Genomic DNA, 25,584 nt, shown 5'->3' on the forward strand with positions numbered 1-25,584 from the left:
GTCATCTTTTTACTCAGGTCTCATTATTATACTAATGAATTTATGATCGAAATTGTGATTGCAAATAGAAAATCCCTTTGTGACTTGTTAAGGACTTGGAAAAAAATGAGACTTGGACTTGGACTTGACTTGGCTGGGGTACGACTTGGACTTGGACTTGACTTGGTCAGATGTGTCTTGACTTGTGACTTGACTCGGACTTGAGTGGAAAGACTCGAGACTTACTTGTGACTTGCACATTAGTGACTTGGTCACACCTCTGGAAGATGGTACACTATAACCTATATATTTAGACTTATTTGTGATAAGACAGCCTTTTACTTTGAAACAAAAAAAAACTTTTCAGTTCACATGATAAAGAAATAAACACAGGAAGCCCTTTTTCATCACCTACTTTGGTGTGTGGAGGTCATCGCTCAAGGCCTCCATAAACCAAGGTATTACCAACATTTCAGCCCAAAATATTGTTATAAAAAAAATAAAAACAATATCTGTAATATGTAAACTGTTATTTTTCATCATTAAAACAACTTAAGATGTTAAGATTTTTTTGTAAAATACTAAAATGTTATGGTTGCCATATGGCAACTTCATGCAGTTATGGAACAACATTTTGGCCATTCACCCCAATCAACCCCATTGGAATGACTTAGAATTAGAGTAGTATGAGGCTATTTTTACAGATATTTCTTATAATTCTTGTGCCAAATGAATAATTTGTACTTATATTTGTAATTTTAGACATGTTTAATGTAAAAATGCATTGTACATGTTTGCAAATAGGTGTAAACAACCTTTTCGGAAGCTTTTTTGTAAATGTGTGTACATGTCTATGGGTCGAATTGTTGACCATATTTTGCTATCTTACCAAAAATAATTTCACTAAATACTAAAAATATATATTTTAATTTATGTAATTTAATGAGTTTTAACATTTGGAAAGTAATATATTGGAGTTTTATCAAGGAAAAATTCTCTTTTTGAGGAAAAACCTGATTTTACACAAGATTCCACGACTGCATGAAGTTGCCATATGGCAACCATAAGCTAAAATCTTAATTAAAAATATTTTTGAACATTTTTTTGGGGAAATCTATTTAACTCATTTTAACACTAAAAAAGCACTGAAACATTTTTTACATTGTAAATATAATAAATAAATCAGTAAGCATGAGCAAGCAATGAGGGCAGATGCTATGGCTGAGAAACTTATTGGTAAAAATGTCAATGCTTTTTGGAAGGAGGTGAAGAATATAAACCGGGTCAGCACACCACTGCCATGTTCCATTGAAGGGGTGTCTGGGACCAGCAACATAGCTGAGTTGTGGAAACAACATTATTCTGAACTATTTAACTGTGTTAAAAGTGATGTATACATGGTTGACAATATTGCCAGTAATGATACTGTGGGTATAACATGTAGGGATATCCAGCATGCTATCACACAGTTAGCGGATAATAAAGCTAGTGGCCAGGATATGATAACCGCCGAGCATCTCAAGCTTGCTAGCCCTAGAGCTGCCACTCTTCTAGCAATATGCTTCACAGGACTCATGATCCACGGCACCTTGCCTCACACCATGCTGTCTGTGACACTGGTACCTGTGATTAAGGACAAGGCGGGTAAGGTGGGGAGCCTGGATAACTATAGGCCTATCGCACTTGCCAGTGTGCTATCCAAGGTCCTGGAAAGGATCCTGCTGGATAGACTTGATAACTATATTGGCACATCTGATAATCAATTTGGCTTTAAGCCGAAACATGCCACTGATCAGTGTATATACGCTCTTAAGGAGTTGGTGGAGAGGTACCGATCACAGAATTCCTCCATTTTAATCTGTTTCATTGATGCTTCCAAGGCATTCGATAGAATTAATCATTTTAAATTGTTTCTAAAACTCAGACAGAGGGGTGTCCCCTGCACCATAATTAGGATCCTGTCATACTGGTATGCCAACCAGACCATGCAGGTCAAATGGGGTGAGGTGCTCTCTACACCATTTGGGGTGGGAAATGGGGTTCGGCAGGGTGGTTTACTCTCTCCCGCTCTCTTCAATATTTATATGAATGACCTGTCTGAGCAACTAAGGGCCTGTAGGACAGGATGCATGGTTGGGAATGCACTGCTAAACCATCTCATGTATGCTGATGATTTAGCCATCTTCTCTCCCAGCAGTACTGGTCTTCAAGAAATGCTACATGTATGTTCAAATTATGGTTTGACTTATGATGTTAAATACAACTGCAAGAAAAGTGTGGTGCTCTTATGTAAAAGCAAGGGGGACAAGGACCTCACTTTTCCTTCTTTTTATTTGGCGGGGCAGGTTTTACCTGTAAGTGACAAAACAAAATATTTGGGACATATAATTAATGACCAAATGAGTGATGACGATGACATCTACAGGCAGCGCCGCATGTTATATGCACAAGCTAACATGCTGGTAAGGAAGTTTCACTGGTGCACTGATAGTGTGAAAATTAGCCTGTTCAAGGCATACTGCACCCCTCTGTATACTGCCCCCTTGTGGACTAAGTATAAAAAGGGTAGCTTACAGAAACTCCAGGTTGCATATAATGATGGTCTGCGCATACTGCTTAAGAAGCCCAGGTGGAGCAGTGCTAGTGAATTGTTTTGTGGTCTAGGGGTCAACACATTTCATGCATTGTTGAGGAACTTGATGTATAAATTTATTTGTAGACTGGATGGCTCATGTAATCAAATTATTATGCTGCTGTCAAATCCGGCGCTTAGTGCAGTGCGATACCAGTCATACATGTGGAAACACTGGTACAAGTGTCTTTTATAAGTGTGTTTTGTATGTTTTTTTTTAATGTTCTGTATTGTGTTGTATTTGTTGATAATGGACCTTGAGTCTGGAATAAAGCTGATGATGAATAATTCATGCAGTAGAGCAGTGGTTCCCAACCTATGGGTCGGGACCCAACTTATGGGTCACCAAAGATCCACAGGGGGTCGCGGAGCCCTCTTGATTTTAAGGGGTTTCATTGAAAATATATATAGCCCGTATTGAATAAATGACAAAGCATTTAACTAATAAATGCATAGAAGCAGCAAATTGTAATTGCTACATTAAACATTTATTCTATATTTGACCAAAGACGAATTGAGGAATAAAATAGCTAAAATTAGTTTTCCCAGGAAACAGAGGGCATCTTGTGACTTCGTCTTGTGCGGGCAATCGCGTGGTTGGGTCACCAAGGCTTACAATGGTAAAAACATGGGTCCCTTAAGAAAAAGGTTGGGAACCACTGCAGTAGAGGGTTAAAAGCGCAGCATTCCAGATACTAAGACAAAGAGCTTATCAACAAGTATTGAACATTGAAATGTAATTTAGAAGGTACCAATTTCCAACTGTTTTGATGTAAACGGGGAAAAAAGAAAGAAATTTGGATTACAACACTACAAAACTATTTTGCGTAATAATGTGGAACAGAGCATTTTAAGTTTTTTATTATTTTTAAAAATACTGTTATCATTGGAAGGTTCATTCAAAAACTTTTAAATTGTACTCTAATGGCTAATGACTTGAAAATTATGATGACCATCATTTGTATTGATTATTTGGGGAAACAGCGAAAAATGTAATTTGCGTAATAATGTGGAATGCGGTGTAAAGAAGAAATTGTGCTTAGTGTTCAGTGACATTTGTTATACAGTATATCACGAAAGTGAATACACCCCTCACAGTTTTGCAGATTTTTGAGTATATCTTTTCATAGGAAAGCATTACAGAAATTTCACTTTGACACAATGATTAGTGACCTTTTAACAACATATTTAACCGCTTGACACCATCTATAGCAAATTTGTTTATCTTGGTCTCAAGAGAGATGAACAGACCAAGGATATGGATCACTGGAACCATGTCGTGTGATCTGAAGAGACCAAGATAAACAAATTTGCTTTAGATGGTGTCAAGCATGTGTGGTGGTAAACAAGTGAGTTTTACAAAAAAAAGTGTATCCTCTCAATAGCCAAGCATGGTAGTGGGACTGACATGGTTTGGGGATGCATGAATGCTGTCAACATTGGCAATCTGAAATAGCCTGATAAACCAGACTAAATGTGGATGCCGTCCAGCGGGTGGCGCTGGTTCACCAGGCTAAATCTGAAATACACCTAAAAGAAACATGCATGTCAACATGCACTGTGACTACTGAAGCAGATCATGATATTCTCCATAGGATTGTATTCAAATCTCACACCAATCTATTTAAGCCAGATACAGACTCAAAATGTAAAAGTTCAATGCAAAGAAAGGTTGAAACGCACACTGATGACCTCCCTTGTCATCCCTTTTCATTTCGTTTCATTTCGAGACGATTCGAGCCAACATAGCCCCTTCTCTACCGGATTTTAATCTGGGGTGTACTCACTTTTGTGAGTACATGTTCAAACATTAATGGCTGTATTTAGGTTTTTTTCTGAGTGAACAAGAAATTTAAGCGGTTAAATATGTTGTTAAAAGGTCACTAATCAATGTGTCAAAGTTACATTTCTGTAATGCTTTCCTATGAAAAGATATACTCAAAAATCTGCAAAACTGTGAGGGGTGTATTCACTTTCGTGATATACTGTATGTACACCAATTCATTTTCAATGGGGTTTTATGTCTGGTGAGTTAGCATGTCATCACCTCCAAGTGGAAACTAAGAGGAAATTACAAATAGCAATGCAATACTGTAGTTATAATGCAGTCATAAAAAAATCTATAATATACAAGTACTAAATATATACAAAAATAATAACTAAATATGAGCATAAATGTTACATAGAAAATGGCACCAATATTTCCGACCCCTAATTGCTCATCATAGGGATGACAATTACACTAAACTCAATAAACTTAAGAGTCATTTTCTTGTGACATGGTGGTTCTTGACTAGAATGGCCGTATGCCTTGAGTGTTCCGGCAAGGCTGCCTGGTGCAGTCTTCCACCAACCCGGAGGACAGCATCTTGGAGGAAAGGATCCAATCTGAAGATGAAACTGCTTTTCTTGATCTTGTCACCTTTCTGCAACGCATAAAGCTCCTCAGGGAAGGTTTTCCTTTGGCTGAACTGGATGGTAGCAGTTTCTGCTCTCCTGAAGTCCTCGACAGTAAGATGGTTTCCTTTTAGACCAGATTTCCACTTCTGCATGTGGTCTTCAACGATCTTGGGTTTCAGATCCTGACTGTCTTGAGACTGGGTTTGAGACTCAAAGATCTTTCTTTGTTCACTCAGACTTATAAGCAACTCCTTCAGCTTCAACATCCAGGCGACGGCCTTCCTCAGATTGTGCCAGTGTGAGTGATAATGAATCAGCTTGAATTCACAGCATTGATGATGTTCACGGTGATCTCAGCGTCATCTTCACTAATCTCTCTTGAGAACTCGTCCTTGGCAAGGAAGTCAGGTCCTTCAATCCAACACTTCATTAACTGCTCTGCCTTCATTCCTCGTGATGCGTGGTCAGCTGGATTAGAGGACGTGCTGACATATCTCCACTGTGCTGGCCTTATGTTCTCTCTGATTGTCGACACTCTGTTCGCTACAAAGGTTTTAAAGCGAGCGCCGTCATTGTCTATGTATCGGAGGACAGTGGTGCTATCTGTCCATAGCACAGACTCCTTGAGGTCCATCCAAAGTTCTCGCTTCATGAGCTTGTCCATTTTCTACGCACCATTGTGTGTTGTATGACCTAGTAGGCTGGCCATCACTAGATTTTAGACGTCATAAACATTGGCTTTTATTCGTATACAAGGCCTTAGTTGGCCAGCTCCCCTTGTATATACAGAGCCTTTTATCTTTTAGCAGTCAAGGATACAACCTATGCTCAAGTAGCTACATTGTTTTAAATGTCCCCATGATAAAAACTGAATTTGGTAAAAATGCTTTTATTCATTGTGCCCCAACTCACTGGAATGAATTGCAGAAATCTCTTAAGCTTGCTGTTTTTATGTCTGTAGCTGAGTTTAAAACCTATCTTAATGACACTTTTAAATCTGTCTGCACTTGCTTTTAATATTTTAATCTCCTTCTAATGTTGTTTTATGTTTATTATTTTATGCTTTTTTATTGTGTAATTTTATCTCTTTATCCATATTGATTTGTTCTGTTTTGTCTGTGTCCTGTCTGTAAATGTAACTGTTATGTGTGCTGCCGCCTTGGCCAGGGCTCACTTGTAAAAGAGAATTTTATTCCCTGGTAAAATAAAGGTAAAACAAATAAAATTCACCGCAATGGTAGCCGCAGTCAGCTCGAGACGTGGCACAGTGACTGGCTTGAGCGGCGTCACTCTTGATTTTCCTAGGAGGAACGAGCAATGGACTTGACCGTGGCTGTTCTTGATGCGAATGTAGCTGACGACGCCGTAGCCCTTCTCGCTAGCATCAGAGAAATGGTTTGATGCACCTCTTGACAGAGAAGCTGGCAAACCGGCTCAAGTCAGACAGCCAGGCAGACCAACTGATCGCTATGTCTTCAGGAATTTCATCATCCCAGGTAAGTTTCAATCGACAGCGATTCTGCACAATGGTCTTGGCCAGAGGAATGAACGGCGACAGGAAGCCAAGGGGGTCGTAGATTGATCTTACGACTGATAGGATACCCCTTTTGGTGACGGGCATGTTCTTCACAAGGATGCGGAACTTGAAGGAATCTGACTCGATGCACCAGTCCACTCCAAGCGCTCTCTCCATGGGTAGCTCATCCAGATCCAGATTCTTGATCTCCTTCGCGCGCTCATGTTCGGGAAGTGATGACAATACTTCATGGCTGTTGCTAGACCATTTAGTCAAATGGAATCCTCCACTCGCACGGAGTGCAATGAGGTCTTTGGTCAAGGAAGTAGCCTTCTTCTCGTCAGATGTAGAGACAAGACAGTCATCTACGTAGAAGTGCTCGAGAACTGTGGTAACTTCCTCTGGTGATGACTAGGCCTTGGTAATGATTGACAATTTTTCGGTTCTGGTTCCATTTCCGNTTCCTTCGTTTCGGTTCCGGTACCAGAACGGTTCCATTTTCGGTTCCTAGAAACCCTGAATTAAACCTGCAGTTACCCAGTAACGGGTCTGTAAATCATGAGTTTCCCTGCCTGCCACAAGGCAGCGCTCATCGTGACTTAAGCAATGGCGGGTTAAAGGCATTTAAGTCTATACAGCATTCATGATTAATTGCATGCTACAAGTTGTCCTCTCGGCATGGCTTGGCAAGTATAATAAACGGTTTTGATACTGATAAATGTACTCATGTCTGATTAAAATTGTTCTGCTGTACGGTGCAACTTCACTTCTGGTACCAATCCTATGTCAAGCGTGCCCGACATGATTTTTTAATGTAGCCTACGCTACCCAGTCTGTCGACAGCTGGGGCTTTTCTACTAGGTTCTGCAGAACTGTTCTAACACAACTAGGCTTCATAAATATTCATGAAACTTGACGGGGGCTCGATGGTGCTGTCTCGCACGCATTTCCATACAGGGACTAGAACTGGGCCGTATGATCAGCTGCTGCAAGTAGCCGCGACAACACTGTGCTTTCACGCCATGGTGAATCTTAGCTGGAGTCCTAATCTAAACGATATATAGGCCTAAATATATATATAACCAGCGATCTCCTTCTCCTTCGCTTGTTCGAAAGCTGCGAATCTTAGCTTTTTACAGTTTTTTACGGCACGTTTTTATGTTCTTTCATTCAAAAGTTATTGAACTGTAAGCGGCCGCTGTTGCAAGTGAAAAAATAGCGCTTTCCAACCATTTTTTTTATCTCGTCATTTTTTTCCTAACAGCCAGCGATCTCCTTAACCTAGACCTCCATCAATTTTCTTGGTTGTCTTAGTTACACACTGCATGAATTGGACATCTTCTCGTGACATTTCTGACTTCTCTTCTTAGGCTTGCTCCGGAAAGTCGTGATTGTACAGCATACTGTCCACACTGCTGACTGACACACTGTTGACCGAAGCACAATGACTGACGTGACTTGGTTTGTGGTCACTGTCTTTCTTCAGAGGGCATGCAACTACCCAGCCAAGGATCGTTTTTATGGCAAATGGGCCGTCATCTTGACTATGGATTATCTTCCACGGCTCCATTGCAGAGTGAGCATTCATTCCAATGAGTATCTCCACATCTGCGTCGATCTATGGTAGCCGCACTTCTTTCTGCAGATACGGCCATCTTTGCTCAACTGGAACATTCTCCTTATGTCCGTGTGGGTGTTAACATCAGGCAGGCTGATGTACTTGCTCTCTGTCAGACCGCACACCTCTAGATCTGAGAGGACGATCAGGACACAGGCTTTTCCTGGCCCATGGTACGGAGTAGCACTTGAGTCCTCTTGCCATTGACACCAAGTCGCGTCATCAATCTTCCGGAGCAAAACGTTGCTGAACGCGTACGTTTCGATGGTATTGTTGCTCAATGGAAAGGATACAGTCGTTGCCTCCGGCCCCGGTGACTGCTGACAGTTCGCTCTTAGTTGACACTTGCTCTTGTGGACTTGAACGTTCACTGGTGGAGCCTTCACTTGTCTTCTCAGGCTTGGCAGTTGCTTGGTTGCCATCTTCTTCTCTTTTCATGTGGAGCAGAGTAGGGTGTTTCTTAGTGCAAACGTCACACGTTGCTTTCTTTTTGCAATCCTTTCCCATGTGTCCTTGAGTTAGGCACGCAAAGCAAAGACCTTTTCCTTTAAGGAAATCGATTCTTTCTTTATTCGGCAGACTACTAATTTTGTCAGCAAAGTCTGCTCTTCTTTTTTCTTTCTCTTGTAGATCAAAAGCTACGACTATCCATCTTTCCCGAAGCCTGAAGGGCAACTTGTGGACGATGATCCAAAGGCTGCTTGGGCTATTCATTTCTTCTAGGTACTCCAAGTTGTTAATCACATAGTTGCACCCAGTGAGAAAGATAGAGAAGCTGTTTTTGCCATTTGACAGCCTTGTCGATGTATGCTGCGGCTATTCTCTGTTTGTTGCCATAGTGATAAGTCAAGAGCTTTCTTGCCTCCTCATAACCTTCTTGTGTGTTCATGTGTTGGCAACTTCTCATCAATTCTCTTGGCTCACCTGCGGTGAATTGTTCTACAGTTTTTCTCGATTGCTTACACACAATTTTCGGAATCAGTTCTCGAATTCTCAAAACTCTACACACAAATCTCCAAACCTCACACACAACGGGCAAAACTCCTCACTACCTCTGAAAAATGCACGTATTGTCTCAAAACAATGTACTCTCTTCTAAAAAGGTCATTTTGTTCTCAAATGACACACACAAGCAGTCATTTTAATACACTCTTATGTGAACCTTTGAACACTAATATGCACAAGGTAAAACTCTATACTCAACTTCACACACAGTAGAAACTTATTTTCTTCAGTGTTCTACTTACTAAAGAGGGTATTTTTCTGTAGTAAAGTACTGAAATATTGTTTTTAGACTTGAAGTTCACAGATGTGTGTATATTTTACATATTTTTCTGACATTTAAAAAATTGCACTAATTTATTGTAAAATATTGGGTAACCACAAGTTATCTCTTGTATAACATATTTTGGAGTTCAAAAACTAAACAAATGTGTTTTCTCACTGCATTCACGCATGCTTACATCAATATCACATGCAATGTGTGTCCTTATGGGGTGATGATTTCAGATTGTAAACCGGTATGAAGAGAGTCTGCCCATGTGATGAGGAAGTAAACATAGTAAGGCTGTAACGATATTGCATCGAACCGAGGGATCGCGGTACGCAGACCCACGAACCCCTATCGCGAACCTTCCTCGCAGAATCGCGATGCGCCCTTTAAAAGTTGTTACCAAAGTTCTTCCCTAACAAAATCTCTGTTGTTACCCCCTCAGTCTAGAAAATAGCAGGATACAGGCAAATGTTTGCATATGTGCTTTAAAAAGACAAGTAGAAAAGGGGCGCACATGTGCGAGTAACACTTCCATTCACCCCTCTCTTATAAAATGTTCCGTCCAACCAGCACGTGCATTTGTCAATTGCCTGAGCAACCTCGACGAAAAACTTGGAAACGTCGGAAGGTAGGCCTAAAGCACAGAAATGAACAACAGACCAAGAAGGCTTTATCAAACGTGTGAAGGTGTTTAGATTCATGCATGCGCCGATGCTGTTGAGTGGAGATAGACATTGAGAGAGAGAAAGAGAGCGAGAGAGCAAGTGTCTGAAGTCGGGCGAACATTGCGGTCGATGTGGATATTAATAGGCAGTGTTATTTCTTCCAAGCATTGACCGCCTGCCTAGCGAAAACATGCTCCATTTCAGCCTGCATCCATTCCCGCTCTTGACAAAATGTCAAATCACAAAACCAAACAAAGGACAAGGTGCGTGTTGCATCGTGAGAACATAGGCTAACTGAGGTTCATTTAGAGATTTGTTTGTATAAGCGTGCGCGCGCTGCTGCATGATCAAAAAGTTACAAAAATAACATCAAAATTAAGTGCTGCATTTTTGTAAGTAACTTTATACAACATGTTTCCTAACGAAATATGACCAGTGTTGTTTTCAGTTAATGTTTGGATATTAATTGGATAATGTTTGATAATGTGAGACAGTTGTTATAGGCTACCTACTGGAACCCTGACCCTTCTCTCTCCATTTCTGTCTCTCTCACACACGGTCAGCATTTCTCAGCATGATATGATCTAAGAGGCTATTAATAAGAAGCCTACTTTTCCTTGGTGAACTTAAGTCCCTTATTTCTCTGTGTTGTGCTATGATGTCGACACCTGGGGAACAGGTTGCAGTGGTAGCCTATATCTGCAACATCATTTAGTACACCTACAAAATTAATGTAGGCAGGTAGGCCTAAATGCAAAAAGAAAGCATATATATAGCCTATATAGGCCTATAATTTATTTTCTTTTTTTTTTTCCCTTTAATTTTTTTTTTATAAAATCGTGGGGCGTATCGAACCGTGGGTCATATATCGTGATACAAACCGAATCGTGGGTTGGGTGTATCGTTACAGCCTTAGATTTTAGTATTTTGAATGGCAGTGTGTTCAATGCGACAACCAGGGTTTTTCTTCATGAAAATTGTGTGTAATCCAGAGAATTGTGTGTAGTGGTTTGAAAAGAGTGTGTAAACTGAAATGTGAGTGTAAAGAAGGAATTGTGTTTGGTGTTCAGTGACATTGGTTAGGGAAGTTGGGAAATGGGTGAGATGCTCAGAGAATTGTGTGTGAAGTACCAGAAATTGTGTGTAAGCAATCGAGAAAAACTGTAATTAAGTTACTCCACTCTACTCTACTAGTACTATTTTCATATAGGCCCTTACTGTGATTCAATGTAGGCCTACTAGAGAGAAAAGAAAAAGAATAAAGTAGAATGTATGATAATGAGAAGGTGACTATGACCACAGGCTTTGTACTTGATAGCCTACTGTTCTAATTTGGACAGAAAGCTGTTTCCAGAATTTAACAACATAATGACTAATGCCATTTCACCATGTCTAGATGTTACACTGACACAACCAGTAGAGGAGACTCTGACACAAGACTTATTAGTTTTAAGTGATATGGATTCAGTCCATTAGGGGATTCCAACTTACTAGGCTGTTTAAAAGTTTATTTTTAAGCAAATGTTTAATCTCCATCCTATCCTAATTTCATGATTCTTGCATTATGCAATATACTGTGTATTGTACAGAGGGGTAGGCCTACTAAGTAGCTATTTGGTGTATGTAGGCCCCTAAGTAGGCCTACCTAATCAGGGAACTGGGAAGATGGCATAGGCTGAAGTTGTTGCACCAAAACGGCGCGTGTAGTTATTTATCATAAGCTTTATTGGTTTTTGCTTCGTGGTGGCATGGCCTGGCCTTGGAAAATGCCCGGCCAGAAAAAATCTCCCAGTCCAGCCCTGCCTGCCACAGATTCCCTCCAACACAGGTTTGACCTCTCCAAGTAACTGGCTGTGACTCAATATCAGATCAAGAAAATGTCTGTAAAATGCTTGTACTGGCAAGTGTTTAAAACTAGGTTTTAGGTCTCAAAATTCTAGTTATTGGAGGACTTTAATGTTCAATTAGGATTGACATGACTGGGCATTTTTTTTTGAAAATAGACAAAAATAAGCTTATTGAAATGTGTGGGGCCATCAGTTGTGCCGTGTTGACGTCAGGTGGATAGACAGCTGACATTGCTGTTGGACAACAGTTAAGCTGGGCTTACACTGAGCGACTTTTGCCCCGATTTGGCACTCGCACGACTTTTTAAGAGTCGGGCCGATTTCTTGCTCAATCGCAGGTCAATTGTGAGTCTCACATCGTGCAGTGTACATGGGGTAACGACAAGCGATTTCGCCTCACGATCGTGCAATCGCAGGGTCGCAAGAAAATCAAAACGGTTTGAAATTCTGGTCATGGCTTGTGCATAAATCGCACTGTTAAAGCAGCGCCACGTCCCGATTTGACACTTCACATGCACAAGTTAATAGGGCCATGCGATTCGCTGTTGAGTGCGACCTCATCTCCACCTCAGGTGTGCATGTTCCCTCCTCTGCAGACCGGGGAAACATGCCTGTCGCGTCGTACGGTGGAAGCATTTCGCTCGCATCCGACTGTCGGCTCGTGTAGTGTGAGGATGTGAGTCGTGTGTTGTGAACTTTGAAACAATGCAATTCCATCGTGCAGTGTGAGCAGAAGCTTAAGACCCACGAGTGAAAATATCGCACATGTATGCCGTGTATGCCCGGCTTTAGAATTATATTTTTTGGTAAGCACATAATTCTACATGTGTTCAAGCACAGTTTCAACGCAGTCTCACCCCAAGTAGTCAATTTCTGACTACCTTGTACCAGACTGCAATTTTTGACGTCTTGGGTATTCCTTCCACGTCACATTTTGACTATGTGGCCTAACCCTAAACCTATTCCTAAACCTAACCTCAATGACGTTATGCTGCCACAAGGGGGCGCCTTTGAGGACATAGTCAAAATGTGACGTGGAAGGAATACCCAAGACGTCAAAAATTGCAGTCTGGTCAAAGGTACTCAGATATTGACTACTTGGGGTGAGACTGTGTAGACAGTTTTGATGCCCTACATGAAAATACACAATGAAAATCCACGAAAATAGAGAGAATGCATGAATGAGAAGGTGAGTCCATACTTTTGGCCTGTACTGTATATATATAATAATAGTAATAATAATAATAATTATTATTATTATTAGGGCCCGAGCACCGAAGGCGCGAGGCCCTATTAGGGCCCGAGCACTGAAGGCGCGAGGCCCTATTGTTCTTGCTCGGATTACCGAAGGCGCGAGGCCCTATTGTTCTTGCTCGGATTATTATTATTATTATTATTTTTTTTCTTTTTCATGGACGTTTGGGCTGCTCATTTGGTCTGGGAAGCACTTGGTGGCTCGGCCTTTTGCACGGTGATCGGATATGGTAACCGCTACTCAGAACCGGAATTTCGGATCCGGATTGGTCCCGGGCACAGAATAGCGCCCCCTATCGCCCCATATCGCGTTGAAGTGCCTGGCTGAAGTGCCCTATCGCGTTGAAGTTTAATGAATACTAACTTTTGTATATGCCTGAAATTGAGGCCACGCCCCAAAACACTTTTAGGGGCGGGGCCAACATCTACTTTGAGCTACAGACTCGGGAGTTTTTTTAAGTTGTGTATCTCACTAAGGCGAACAATAAAGTCCATACAACGATATGGCCACGCCCAACAGGAAGTGAGATATTTTTACATTTTACACCATTTCAGTTTGGAGTGTTTTAAAACAGTGCAAAGCACACATGTATGCACATAATGAACACTAACTCTTCTATAAGCCTGAAATGTACATAAGGTATAGCGCCACCATGTGGTAGGCAAAGGAACTGCAGGAAAAGTGTCATTCTTCAATATCTTGGGAACTGAACGTCGTACAGACTCCATTTTTGTTTTAGGGTGTCAAAGCAACACGTTAATCTTGACAATGCTAATGCTAATTTTGAATGCTAATTCATGCTAATTAGTTTTTCTTCAATATCTCGTGAACCGAACGTCATACAGACTCAATTTTTTAGGGGTGGGGGGGCATAGTAACATGGTAGGTGGCATGCCCCGCCCCTGCAATGTACGTGCGAGGGCCCGTCATCGCCGCTTGCGGCTTTAATTAGGGCCCGAGCACCGAAGGCGCGAGGCCCTATTGTTCTTGCTCGGATTATTATTATTATTATTATTTTTCTTTGTCCTCCACGTTCGGGCTGCTCATTTTGTCTGGGAAGCACTTGGTCACTCGCCCTTTTGCACGGTGATCGGAAATGGTTCCCGCTACTCATGCTGTGTTCCATTACCCGTACTTACCGCCCTTTCCGCACTGTGTTTGGGTACGCAGGGTGTTCCATTTCTAATCGCGACGGTAAAGTGTACTGTAAATTACCCGGATAACGCCCCCAAAACGGCCATTTTTCGAAGTGTGGTGTTACTGTACACTTTTCGCACTCAACGGCCGCCATGTTTGTGACGTAGTTGAGTGCCAGATCTGTCAAACGGTTGAATCTCCGTGATAACAGCATAGTTTTGATTCCAAAGACAATCGCCATGTGTATTAGAGGCAGGGGTAACTTTAAAAAGTGTTAGCATAAGGAACAGTGCCTTCCGTGTTGAATTGCATATTGGCGGTTGGTAAACTCGGATGTCACGCGACCAACCGTCATTTCCGTTAAGTGTATCAGACAGAACGGGAATCGGAATGTACTCGCCTCGTGAATTGCGGAGGGTGGAAAGGGTACTTCACTGCACTCAAACAAGGTACACAGTACAGAGGGTGAATAATGGAACACAGCATCAGAACCAGAAGCTCGGATCCGGATTGGCCCCGGGCACAGAATAGCGCCCCCTATCGCGTTGAAGTTTCTGGCTGATATATAGTTTGTCGTTGGGCCACGAAAAAAAATATGCATGTGTATCTCACTAAACCAAACCAATTTGCAATGCCAACCCATTAGCCACGCCCAACAGGAAGTGAGATAATTGGACTTTTTCCAAATTTACATGTAATGGGATTTGAAACACTCCTCCTAAACCGTACATCGCACTCACTTTATATTCGTTGTACATGAGCTCAAGGCATTGACGATGACAAATTGTGAAGGAATTTTTGATATCTCGTAATTTGACAAGATGGCGGCTTAATGAATTTAGGCATCTAATTTTAAAACAGGAAGTTGGCCACCATTTCAGTTTGGACTGTTTTCAAACGGTGCAAACTCACACATGTATGCATATAATGACTATTAACTTTTGTATATGCCTGAAATGGAGGCCACGCCCCCATATACGGTTAGGGGCGGGGCTAACATCTACTTTGAGCTACAGACTCGGGAGTTTTTTTAAGTTGTGTATCTCAATAAGGCGAGCAATAAAGTCCATACAACAATATGGCCACGCCCAACAGGAAGTGAGATATTTTGACTTTTTTGGCATTTTACACCATTTCAGTTTGGAGTGCTTTAAAACAGTGCAAACGCACACATGTATGCACATAATGAACACTAACTCTTCTATAAGCCTGAAATGTACATAAGGTATAGCGCCACCATGTGGTAGGCAAAGGAACTGCAGGAAAAGTGTCATTCTTCAATATCTTGGGAACTGAACGTCGTACAGACTCCATTTTTGTTTTAGGGGGTCATAGCAACACGCTAATCTTGACAATGCTAATGCTAATTTTGAATGCTAATTCATGCTAATTACTTTTTCTTCAATATCTTGTGAACCGAACGTCGTACAGACGTCGTACAGGGGGGGGGCATAGCAACATGCTAGGTGGCATGCCACGCCCCTGCACAATGTACGTGCGAGGGCCCGTCATCGCCGCTTGCGGCTTTAATTAGGGCCCGAGCACCGAAGGCGCGAGGCCCTATTGTTCTTGCTCGGATTATTATTAGGGCCCGAGCACCGGAGGGTGCGAGGCCCTATTGTTCTTGCAATGTTTTTTATTATTATTTTTATTATTATTTGTCTTCTCCGCGCCTGTCGGGCCATTTTCGAGGTGGTTGCCATGCTCAAATTTTAACGAAACTTGGCACAGGTGTTGGATATGAGTGCCAGACGGACTCAAATAAAGCTCAGACCCCAAATCCGCCAACGGGCTCAGTAGCGCCCCCTTAAGTCGTGGGCCTATGGGGCGGGACGGGCAAAAATTTGAAGCTACGGACTTCAAAATTGTATTGCTTGTAAAGCTCACTAAGACAAGCAAAAAAGTCTTTGAGATGCCATGGCCACACCCAACAGGAAGTGAGGTAATTGGGCTTAAAGTTGAACTTTTGTCAACTTTTGACATACAACTAAATTGTCATACCATGAACTTTGATGTACTCCTCCTGAACGGTACAGTGGTTCGGTTTCGTTTCAATTTGTAAATGATCTTAAGACATCGCAGATGATATATTGCGAAGGATTTTTTAATAGGTTGTAAGAAAACAAGATGGCGGCTTGCTGAAGTCTGATGAAAAAATCACGGAAAATGTGCTTTACTGTGCCCTTTCTGAGGGGGTTGCCATGCATATCTTTCAACAGTGCTTCGCACAGGTGTTTGGTAAGACAGCACGTACCACTCCAATCAAGCCCCACCCCTAACTCAGCACATGGGCTCTGTAGCGCCCCCCTAAGTCCTGGGCCTATGGGCCCGGATCGGCATAAAGTTGAAGCTACGGACTCCAAATTTATTTTGGGTATGTATCATACTCAGACAAGCAAAAAAGTCTACAGGACGCCATGGCCACACCCAACAGGAAGTGAGGTAATTGGACTTGAAGTTGAACTTTTCACATATGCCAAAATTGCCATACCATGTACTTTGAAGTACTCCTCCTGAACCGTACACTTGTTTGGTTTTGTTCCAATTTGCAAATGATCTTAAGACATCGGAGATGATATTTTGTGAAGGAATTTTCAATATGTTGTAAGAAAACAAGATGGCGGCTTGATGAATTCTGATGAAAAAATCACAGAAAATGTGCCCTTTCTGAGGGGGTTGCCATGCATATCTTTCAAAGTTACTTCGCACAGGTGTTTGGTAGGGCAGCACGTACCTCTCCAAACAAGCTCCGCCCCTAACTCGGTACATGGGCTCTGTAGCGCCCCCTTAAGTTATGGGCCTATGGGGCGGGTTCGGCATAAAGTTCAAGCTACGGACTTCAAAATTTTTATGGATGTGTATCTGACTATAACGAACATTAAATGTCATGCAGTGACATGGCCACACCCAACAGGAAGTGAGATAATTGGACCTCATATTGAAACAGGAAGTTGGCCACAATTTTAGTTTGCAGTGTTTTTAAAACAGTGCAATTGCACGTGTTCATGCATATAATGAATATAATCCTTTTTCTAAATGCCTACTATGGCAACCTGATATAGCGCCACCATGTGGTAGGCAAATTAACTGCAGTAAAAGTGGAGTTCTTGAATATCTTTATCTCGTGAACCGAACGTCGTAGAGACTCCATTTTTGTTTTGGGCAGGATGTGATAGGGCAATATGCCCCGCCTTGACCGTAGGTGCGAGGGCCCGTCATCGCCGCTTGCGGCTTTAATTATTATTATTATTATTTTTCTTTTTCATCCACGTTCGGGCTGCCCATTTTGTCTGGGAAGCACTTGGTGGCTCGGCCTTTTGCATGGTGATCGGACATGGCCACCGCTACTCAGAACCGGAAGTTCGGATCCGGATTGGTCCCGGGCACAGAATAGCGCCCCCTATCGCCCCATATCGCGTTGAAGTTCCTGGCTGACATATAGTTTGTCGTTGGGCCACGAAAAAAAATATGCATATATATCTCACTAAACCAAACAAATTTGCAATGCCAACCCATTAGCCACGCCCAACAGGAAGTGAGATAATTGGACTTTTTTCAAATTTACATGTAATGGGATTTGAAACAATCCTCCTAAACCGTACATCGCACTCACTTTATATTTGTTGTACTTGAGCTCAAGGCATTGACGATGACAAATTGCGAAGGAATTTTTGATATCTCGTAATTTGACAAGATGGCGGCTTAATGAATTTAGGCATCTAATTTTAAAACAGGAAGTTGGCCACCATTTCAGTTTGGAGTGTTTTCAAATGGTGCAAACTCACACATGTATGCATATAATGACTATTAACTTTTGTATATGCCTGAAATGGAGGCCACGCCCCCATATACGGTTAGGGGCGGGGCTAACATCTACTTTGAGCTACAGACTCGGGAGTTTTTTTAAGTTGTGTATCTCAATAAGGCGAGCAATAAAGTCCATACAACGATATGGCCACGCCCAACAGGAAGTGAGATATTTTGACATTTTTGGCATTTTAAAACAGGAAGTTGGCCTCCATTTCAATTTGGAGTGTTTTCAAATGGTGCAAACGCACACATGTATGCATATAATGATTAATAACTTTTGTATATGCCTGAAATGGAGGCCACGCCCCCAAATACGTTTAGGGGCGGGGCCAACATCTACTTTGAGCTACAGACTCGGGAGTTTTTTTAAGTTGTGTATCTCACTAAGGCGCACAATAAAGTCCATACAATGATATGGCCACGCCCAACAGGAAGTGAGATATTTTTACTTTTTTGGCATTTTAAAACAGGAAGTTGGCCACCATTTCAGTTTGGAGTGTTTTAAAACAGTGCAAACGCACACATGTATGCTCATAATGAGTACTAACACATCTATAAGCCTGAAATGTAGATAAGGTATAGCGCCACCATGTGGTAGGCAAAGGAACTGCAGGAAAAGTGTAATTCTTCAATATCTTGGGAACTGAACATCGTACAGACTCCATTTTTATTTTAGGGGGTCAGAGCAACACGCTAATCATGAAAATGCAAATGCTAATTTTGAATGCTAATTCAAGCTAATTAGTTTTTCTTCAATATCTCATGAACCGAACGTCGTACAGACTCCATTTTATTTGGGGGGGGGGCTTAGCAATGTGCTAGGTGGCATGCCCCGCCCCTGCAATGTACGTGCGAGGGCCCGTCATCGCCGCTTGCGGCTTTAATTATTATTATTATTTTTCTTTGTGCTCCACGTTCGGGCTGCTCATTTTGTCTGGGAAGCACTTGGTCACTCGCCCTTTTGCACGGTGATCGGAAATGGTTCCCGCTACTCAGAACCAGAAGCTCGGATCCGGATTGGCCCCGGGCACAGAATAGCGCCCCCTATCGCGTTGAAGTTCCTGGCTGACATATAGTTTGTCGTTGGGCCACGAAAAAAAATATGCATGTGTATCTCACTAAACCAAACCAATTTGCAATGCCAACCCATTAGCCACGCCCAACAGGAAGTGAGATAATTGGACTTTTTTCAAATTTACATGTAATGGGATTTGAAACACTCCTCCTAAACCGTACATCGCACTCACTTTATATTCGTTGTACATGAGCTCAAGGCATTGACGATGACAAATTGCGAAGGAATTTTTGATATCTCGTAATTTGACAAGATGGCGGCTTAATGAATTTAGGCATCTAATTTTAAAACAGGAAGTTGGCCACCATTTCAGTTTGGAGTGTTTTCAAACGGTGCAAACTCACACATGTATGCATATAATGACTATTAACTTTTGTATATGCCTGAAATGGAGGCCACGCCCCCATATACGGTTAGGGGCGGGGCTAACATCTACTTCGAGCTACAGACTCGGGAGTTTTTTTAAGTTGTGTATCTCAATAAGGCGAGTAATAAAGTCCATACAACAATATGGCCACGCCCAACAGGAAGTGAGATATTTGGACTTTTTTGGCATTTTAAAACAGGAAGTTGGCCACCATTTCAGTTTGGAGTGTTTTGTAGCAGTGCAAACGCACACATGTATGCATATAATGAATACTTACTTTTGTATATGCCTGAAATAGAGGCCACGCCCCAAACACGTTTAGGGGCGGGGCCAACATCTGCTTTGGCCTACAGACTCGGGAGTTATTTTAAGTTGTGTATCTCACTAAGGCGCACAATAAAGTCCATACAACGATATGGCCACGCCCAACAGGAAGTGAGATTTTTTCACTTTTTTGGCATTTTAAAACAGGAAGTTGGCCACCATTTCACTTTAGAGTGTTTTAAAACAGTACAAATGCACACATGTATGCACATAATGAATACTAACTCTTCTATAAGCCTGAAATGTAGATAAGGTATAGCGCCACCATGTGGTAGGCAAAGGAACTGCAAGAAAAGTGTAATTCTTCAATATCTTGGGAACTGAACGTCGTACAGACTCCATTTTTGTTTTAGGGGGTCATAGCAACATGCTAATCATGACAATGCTAATGCTAATTTTGAATGCCAATTCAAGCTAATTACTTTTTCGTCAATATCTCGTGAACCGAACGTCGTACAGACTCCATTTTTCCTGGGGGGGGGGGGGTTGGTGCATAGCAACATTCTAGGTGGCATGCCCCGTCCCTGCAATGCATGTGTGCGAGGGCCCGTCATCGCCGCTTGCGGCTTTAATTATTATTATTATTATTATTATTATTATTATTATTATTATTGCAACAGATCACGTGCCCAGATGAAATAGTAGAAATAGAAAGAGTAAAATCTAATGTGGTTACACTGTAGCCTGCTAGGTTGTAATTGTTTCACTACTGCTGTATGTGCTTTGATTTTTGACCTCCGAGTGGTTACATATGTGACAAGTTTTTTCTTTTCTTCTTACTTTGGTTAGGATTAGCCTACCTGTGCGTATGAATCCCTCCAGAGATGTGTTCTGGAAGTCATCTTGGCTGAGAGTAATCACTCTAAAGTGGTACGTCTGTCCCGGAAGAAGCCCAGTCACCTCCAACTGAGAGTTTGATGTTGTCGTGCTGTTCTGCGCTGCACCTTGTTTCCAGGTAACTGTGTACCTGTGTGGACCAGGAGCGCCCTGTGGTGGAGGCCATCGTAACTTCACTGAGTCTGGAGACACTTTGGTAAACTGGAGTTGGTCTGGAGGAGGGACAACTGAGGCACACACAGATGTTCAAACATCAGGGTGATTGTGAGAACCAGAAAACTTTAATTTCTTTTTCAATAGTTGATCATTGATTTACATGTAAAGCGAAAACATAGTTACGGACAATAGACAGACCTCCTTTTGTGGGGATATTGTCCTTTACTCCCTGTGGAGAAAACTGGAGTTGGCCCGAAGGGACACCTGAGGCACAACACAGAAGTTAAAGCATCAGGGTGGTGTTGAACACCATAAAACATTTTATTTATATTTCAATAGTTCAGTAGTTACAGACAAAAGACAGACCTCCTTTTGTGGGGACATTGTCCTTTACTCCCTGTGGAGAAGAAAATGGAGGAGAGATTATGGTAAGACTTTACTTTACGTATCGCTAATGAGGTGGTAATTTCGTGTTAATTTCATAGTTATTTCATAGTTATTTCAGGATAATAACTGTTTGTTTTTAGTAACAACAGCAAAATAACCATACAGTTTCCAGTGCATTGTGTGTGTGTGTGTGTGTGTGTGTGTGTGTGTGTGTGTGTGTGTGTGTGTGTGTGTGTGTGTGTGTGTGTGTGTGTGTGTGTGTGTGTGTGTGTGTGTGTGTGTGTGTGTGTGAACAAAGTGTCACCGTGCTGCGAGTCATCAGGGTGTCACCACAATGCACTGGAAACTGTATGGTTATTTTGCTGTTGTTACTAAAAACAAACAGTTATTATATGTTTGTTATTATATGTTTTACATAACTATGAAATTAACATGAAATTACCACCTTATTAGCGATTTGTAAAGTAAAGTGTTACCGAAATTCAAGATTATATTACCTATAGTTATTCTCTAGACATAAATGAACCTCACTTCATACGATATTTAGAGTACTAACCAGCTCAGTGGCATTGTGTCCTTTATGTTTATACAGAAAGCAGCGTGAGTAGATTGCTGTTTGGTCAGTTGTGCAGAAGAACTTCAACTTTTTCTGGTGATCTTTACAGAGGGCTTGGTCCTGTTGACACAGATGCTGACTCTGCTGGCCCTGATTCTGTTGGAACTGATTTTGTTGCCATGGATACAATAGGGAACGTTGCTGTTCTGCCTGATGCTGTAGGTCCTGATGCTGTATGTCCTGCAGCTGGTGTCTCTGTAGATCTGGATCAGTATAGTGAGGAGTGATGCAGGTCCTGCAGTAGGAATCTCCACACGTCACACAGGACTTCACAGCTGGACTCTGGCATCCAGAGACGTCACAGAGGAGTGGCTTATCTGTGTGACTACGAGGAAGCAAACATAATACATATTTGGTTGTAGAAGCATATTATCTGAGCAAAACAACAATACTACAGATTATTAACTGTGCAGGGGCAGGAGACAGGTGATCAGAAAAATAACAATAAATCAGCAGTGTACCATGTCTGGTTAATTGATTCCAGTACTAAGCCAGGACAGGTTCTTACCACAAATACAGTATGAGGCAGCATGGTTTAGATATTTGCTCCACAGCAACTGGCTAATGATTGGCTCTTGGCACACATATCTTAAATGATTTCTCCTCTCTGTTAGAAAGTCTAACCATCATGACAATGGTAAGATTGACAAAACCATGGTAAAAACAATAGCTGCCAAGCAAAAACCTGGCCTCTGTTGAACAATGCCTAATAGCCAGGTCCGGACTTTCAGAATTCTATAACCCTGTATGCATTTTTGGGGGAAAGTCGGCATACAGCAAGGCTCAAACTGGGAACACTGATGAAGGGCTAGACCCGAAACGTTTGTCCCCTGTCTGTCGGGTTTATTTAAATTTTTTCGGCTTTGTTTAATACATTTTTTGATTTTGCATCCAGCTCCAGTGTGCGACTCCTTTCTTCCCTTTATCATACTGCTCTTGGAATTACGCACCGAGCGATACGCACAGGATAAGACATTTGGCGCGGACGCCACCCCACCATTACTTTATCATAGGGTAGGCAAATAATTGTAGATAGGCTCAAATTCTAAACTTTTACATATCACCATAAAACTTTGCTATTATCTTACTTGCCATAAGACACTTTTTGTATTACAAGTTGTCTGAAATTTTATTTTTAACATGTGCAAATTAGGTCTTATTTTTGGGAATATGCAAATTAGGCATATAATCCAAAACGGATGAAGATAAAGTGGAATTTAAACACTAATTGATAATTTTGTTCATCAAAATATCAGACATCTGAAAAAGCTGAAAGTTATACTGTACCCTCTCTTGTCATTTGCCCTTTATTATATTCCATATTAGTCAGGGTCAGTTTTCCAAAAAGTTGACACCTGCAAATCATGTTAATTTTCGGCATACAACTGATTTAGGGGTATTCAAGGGTGCTGAATCCAAGTCTGCCCTATGCCGAACACAAAAATGTACCGAAATGCCTCATATATATAGCATGTATGTATGTATGTGGGTAGATGACGTGACGTGTAAATTTTGCTGTCGCAGGCTCTTAAAATTAAGTAAATTCATGCTTTCAAAATTGTCAATGCTTTAAATGATTAAACTAATGTCGTTGTTGTGAAAAAGTAATGTGTAATAAATCCAGAGCTTAAATAAGTATACTTAATTTTGAGTCAAATGTCACATTTGTCCTATGGTGTGACTGAGGCAAGCCTGGTTCTCCATATTAAAACATTTTTAAATAAATAATCAAAGCTCAGTCATTTGTCTAAACAACCCTGGCATGTTTTTCAAGGTGTCTATTTTAGCAAGTGGCAATGCTTAATTTTTTTCCTGTTTTTCTGAGACCGTATGGACTTATGAAACTTTGTCGCAGAAAATAATGTCCTGTGGTGTGACATCATTTTTTTTGGTTAATTCTGTGGATAATTATCTATTGTTGAAGCTCCAGCGGTACATAAATTGTGACTTTAGACCCTTAAGAAGCCAATGGCAAGGGTGGATTTTAGGTTTTTCTCTCAGAGTTCTTCAGTCAATCAATTATGTTTTGCTACCACAAGATGTATTAGTTTTGTAGTCCTTTGGTGTGACAGCCATAAAATACATTTTGACAATAGTGTATATTTTTCATATTTTTTTCTTATGTAGATGTATGAAAATGCATCTTACTCAGGTGAATATTTTGCATGTTGCTAGTTGGTCAACTCTAGACATGTACACGTGGAAACTTAACTCAAGTGAGTGCTACTTCAGAATAAGCTCACACATCCTGATGTGGCGTAAAAGTCCTATGAATGATGGTCAAAGCATCCGCATGCGACTGGAGTGAGATCACTGTAAGGAAAAGAATAGAGCAAGTGATAAGACAGAAGAGAGCAAAAAGAAGATTAACACCACTGGACGGTAGAAGATATGAAGAATTAGGACCCCCCACAAACTGAAATGGTGTGTCTATGTTAACCGACGAATGCTAATGCTACATATTAAATCTACCATCACGTATTTGCCTGTTTGATGTTGCGGCCTAATATCTTGTGTATTCATTATAGCTTAGTGATGTCACAGTTCTGAGCCAATGTATGTTCGTGTCAATAATGCGCTGAGAAGGGCCATTGCTGATGAAAGATGTCTTGGTCCTGATTTGGTATATCTAAAAATATTACCTTGAAAAATATATGCCATTATCTCATGTACTAATGTTTGCTTTGATCAACATTCATACTACTGAGAACTGAGCAACAGTGAAGGGAAGATGGATGCGCCTCCAGTCAGCCCCACCCCCTCCCCTCTCCCTCTCTCACCCCCCCCCCCCCCCCCCCCCCCCCCAATTCTCCTGCTGACGATGTGTACTCGACGCGTATCGATGAATAAGTATTCAGTGGAAGAGCTTCACTTATGACAGTTCATACATCCTCGTGCTGTGTCCGGCTTGAGCATTCACACTAAACAGCGTACTTAGGCACTGTACACAAGTATAGGTCAACTGCAGTGTATGGATACTAGTGACAATCTCCTCTAGTATGATTGACTCTCCTCTCAGTGAAGTGATGGTCTAGCGCGATGTAGTTTGCCACCCGTTCCCATTTCCCGCCTGTTCCTTTGGCACACGAGATACGATATGAGCTGCTGCATGGTTACATCTCTCGATGCACCGCATGGTGTCATTTCACTGGCAGCTTAAACTATTGCAATGAGATTAAAACCTGCCATACCCATGTGAGTCCGCGGTACTAAGCTGTTCTCAAGATGCAAGCTCCTTCGCTAGACCCAAAATTCCCATAATCGCCTCCCCGCAACCACATATCGATAACTTAAAAATCAACAGACCTACACAGCCAAACGTCACGCCCACCACGAGACCCCATCAGACAACACCCACCCGACAGGGCTGCACTCCCTCTCCTTATGCCTCGCTAGCATACTCCACGAGCTCGAAATAGTCGGGACGCGAAATAATAAAAAAACATAAAATAAACAAAAAAAAGAGGAACAAGGGGGGGGAGGAAAGAGGAGGGAAGAGAAGAAAAAACCTATGGCTCATTTCTTTAAGAGAAGAGAAGAGGAAGAATGAGAAAGAAGAGGGGAAAGGGAGAAGAGAAGTAGAAGAGAAAGGAGAGGAAGAAGAAAGGAAAGAGAAGAGAAGAAGAGAAGAGAAAGAGAAGAGAGGAGAAGGGGATAAAATAAGTAATCACGGTATTGTGCAGTGACTGT

The 25,584-nt window shown here is 41.6% G+C and overlaps 1 long non-coding RNA gene and 1 pseudogene across 1 annotated transcript; both read right to left on the bottom strand.

The window, feature by feature from the left end:
- Positions 1–4,875: 4,875 nt before the first annotated feature.
- On the bottom strand, positions 4,876–6,711 carry LOC134443252 (uncharacterized; annotated as a pseudogene).
- Positions 6,712–20,854: 14,143 nt separating this feature from the next.
- On the bottom strand, positions 20,855–21,291 carry LOC134443291 (uncharacterized). Its single transcript, XR_010033628.1, has 3 exons — positions 21,258–21,291; positions 21,090–21,155; positions 20,855–20,962 (listed from the first exon to the last, which is right to left on the bottom strand). It is a non-coding gene; the product is annotated as an uncharacterized LOC134443291 (long non-coding RNA).
- Positions 21,292–25,584: the final 4,293 nt, after the last annotated feature.

Source organism: Engraulis encrasicolus, unplaced genomic scaffold, assembly GCF_034702125.1.
Source record: "Engraulis encrasicolus isolate BLACKSEA-1 unplaced genomic scaffold, IST_EnEncr_1.0 scaffold_29_np1212, whole genome shotgun sequence".
Lineage (NCBI taxonomy): Eukaryota > Metazoa > Chordata > Actinopteri > Clupeiformes > Engraulidae > Engraulis > Engraulis encrasicolus.